The following is a 3178-nucleotide window of genomic DNA, read 5'->3' on the forward strand; positions in this document are numbered from 1 at the left end:
TAATGCACTCCTTTTTCACGTATAGTTTTGTAGATGGTGACGCAACTTTGCTACCTGATTATCTATTTCGTCGATTTGGATAGCGCTAGACAAATGTCCCATCATGTAGATGAAGGACAAGTCAGACTTCTGAAACGCCACTTTGTGGGTGTCAGCGCGTGCCTGTCGTTGTGATCGGCAAGAGTGGTGAATGAGAAAACATTCAGTGTAAGATACGATAGTTTTCAACATTCCTACGTGGAGGTGGATGATTGTTTACCTGAAGGCAACCACATCCACGAATTAAGTGTCAACCCGTACAGAGCACCACTAGAACAATTTGTTCAGACTTGATCCTCACAAGAAAGTCCCAGAGAACGGGTATCCAAGTGCTCGATTTCTTTCTTACCCATGTTTCTTCCAGACTCTCGATGATGGCTTCTATGTATTATCTTCTTACTGCAAGAGGAAAATCAATTGCTTCAGTAACAGCGACAAACATCACGTATTCTAAGGTTCTGTCGCCTGAGATGATCTTCAGCATGTCCTTACTCCTGAATGAACCCCATGGGGAGTCAGACACCATCTAACGCCTAGCCTTGATACTTCTCTTGCACCACTAGGACATGTCTAGTTGTTCATGGAAATGCTAGCTGCAAGAATGGTAATAGCTACTGAAGAGTGTTAATAGCTAATTGACAGAGATACAAATATGCAGCTAATTGACGAATAAGCATGCAAAAAATCTCGCCGGCAGTGCTCGATGGCTCGGGGCCTCTCGCTAGGTGGTTGTCGACTGTGATGGTGTAGTAGACAACCGAGAGGTGCGGTAGTGCCAGAGGCTAGCATGGAGCAGGTGGACTAGGAGGTTGCTCCACCAGCGAATCCCCATCGAGGTCCTGCACCTCGTCGATCCCTAGCGCGATGGAGCATGCGGTTGGGGCCAGGGTGCTTCTGAAGCACTGTGTGGAGAAGTGGGGAGGCCCATGTGGCGAACCAAACCATGGACGCTAACTACAGAAGTTAACTACATGATCGGAATAGCTAATTGTTGAAACTGCGATAGTTAACTACGAGGATTAAAAATACTGACGAAGATATGAAGAATGCAAGCGATAGTTAACTGCCAGGACCGTGACACAGCAGTAGCAGTTAACAATAGTAATTAGCAACAACTAATAATAACTAGAGCATCAGTTAGCGGCAGAGTTGGTGCGCGTTGGTGGCGTAATGTGGTCGCACGGGTAGTGGCTCGCTCAATGGGGGCCTCGAGCCTCGACGGGCCTTGCTGGGGGGTAGGGAAGGTGGTCGGCGTGCAGCCGAGCTCCATCTGGTGGTTGTGCCCCGACGGGCCTCTGGCTGCGCCTCTCGACCTCGCGCGCCTCTTTTCCCTTCCATGGAGAGGCAGCTCCATCGACTAGTGGCCGCCGAAAGGGGCTACAGATGTGTTGGGATGGCGAGGGCGCTTGGTTGGTAGGGGAAACAACGGAGGCCAGGATCTTGACCGACGGGGGAGGCAAATGGGCGGTGCTCGCAAGATCCAGGCAGGAGAGGTGAGGTTGTGGACAGACCTTGTTGGATCTGGGGACCTGGGGCCGAGCGGAGAGGTTGTGGTGGCGCCAGAGGTAGGGGGAGGTGGGCTCGACAGCCGGCGTCAGGGTAGGTGTGGGCCTCCCAGTGTGCAGGGGAGAAGGTGTGGGAGGTTGGGGAGCCAGGTCGAGATGGTGGCGCGCTGGCGGAGTAGGTGGTGGTGGCGCGTCCGGCAGTGTAGGTGATTGTGGTGGTCGTGGCGACGCGCCGACTATGATACAAACAGGTTAGGTGGGGCTTGCTGCAGCCGCCGGCAAACCATAGCTCGCTCGCTCCCTCGCGGCGCTACCGCGCCGCTTGCTCCCTCGCTGGCTCCCTTCGGGAAAAGAAACAGGTAGGAGTGGGGTGGTTTCTGAATAAGCTTATTTAGGAACTCTAGAAGGGGGTTGCAGAATAGTCCCACCCTATATATATATATATAAGTTAAATGAGATCTCTTTTCTTTTTGCATATTCAAAGTTTGAGAATGCTAGTGCGGCATGCCGCCTGGTAAAATGTACCAGAAAATCGAACCATAGGGTACAATCGTGATTTTTTACCGTGGGAAAAAAATTTGGAGGCGAAACGATGAACTCATGTTTTCATTCAAACAAAAAATGATGTTAGTTAATGTAAATGTTTTCAAATAGCACACGGTTCACTCACGAAAGTCGTGTGTCCACTAAACCGTGGCTGATGCCCCCCTACCACGCGTGTAATCTGAGTCGTGCGTGCCGGCGTTCTGGGAACGGGGGTCCCCAGACTTGCCTACCTGCGGCCTACGGCGTGGCTCAAGGGGCGGCCCAGCACGGCCCATCTTCATCAGCACGAGCTCAAGACCCTCGCGAGGGGCCAAGCCTCGCGGGATGGACAACAGGGAGCTTCCTCAGGCACGGCCTCGTCAGGCTGGCTCGCGAGGAGGCGGAGAGATCAAGGCAGGGTACCTCACGAGGTGCCCATGACGCAAGTCATGACGACCATGGGCGCCAGGCGGGCGCCAGCCCGCGCAGTGTCCTCCTTTCCTCTTTGGTGCAAAGGGAGCAAGCGTAGGCGAGAGCATCAAGCAAAGGCATCCGTTTCGGTGCAACAAGACCAAGACCGTCGCAATGGCAGGAAGGAAGTCATTGTGGAGCCCAAGCCGGCGTTACCACCAGAGTCTTTGACAGGCGAGGACCAACTTTAGTCAGGATAAGTGTACTGGATGTTCCCCTTCAAAATGGCTAATTGTTGGCGCCCTTCCCGCTCAATATTTGGGAAGAGGCCCAGGGCCTTTACCTATAAATAGGACTAGCCACCCACAAGGTAGAGGCATCTGGAAATCAGTAGAAAGAGCGACTGAACTCCCCCTAGCAATTCATCGCACCAGCCAAGAACAGACCCTCGCAAGGCTGTTCTTCCTTGTATTGTTCGTCATCAGCCCAAGAGGCAGTCCACCACACCACAAACTAGAGTAGGGTATTACACCACAATGGTGGCCCGAACTAGTATAAACCCTGTGTCTCTTGTGTTGTTCATTTCATAGCTTAGATCCTAGCGAGGCGGCGAGGTGCAGGTAGGTAGAGGGTGAGATCTCCGCGCGCACCCCAATGTTCAAACCTAGAGGGTCTGCAGGAACCCGAAATCCGACATT

General features: G+C 52.7%; 1 long non-coding RNA gene across 2 annotated transcripts in view; it reads right to left on the reverse strand.

Moving 5' to 3' along the window:
• LOC119293787 overlaps window positions 1-1699 on the reverse strand; it is a 2476-nt gene extending 777 nt beyond the window's left edge. Inside the window, exons 1-4 of one of the 2 annotated variants that reach the window (XR_005143215.1) lie at window positions 1551-1699; window positions 532-632; window positions 260-438; window positions 55-162 (exon numbers count right to left, since the gene is read on the reverse strand). This is a non-coding gene — a long non-coding RNA (uncharacterized LOC119293787). Of the gene's footprint in view, window positions 1-13; window positions 163-259; window positions 439-531; window positions 633-1550 lie in introns of those variants that run through there. The other variant, XR_005143214.1, reaches the window with a different exon arrangement.
• Window positions 1700-3178: the final 1479 nt, after the last annotated feature.

Source organism: Triticum dicoccoides, chromosome 4B (genome assembly GCF_002162155.2).
Source record: "Triticum dicoccoides isolate Atlit2015 ecotype Zavitan chromosome 4B, WEW_v2.0, whole genome shotgun sequence".
Lineage (NCBI taxonomy): Eukaryota > Viridiplantae > Streptophyta > Magnoliopsida > Poales > Poaceae > Triticum > Triticum dicoccoides.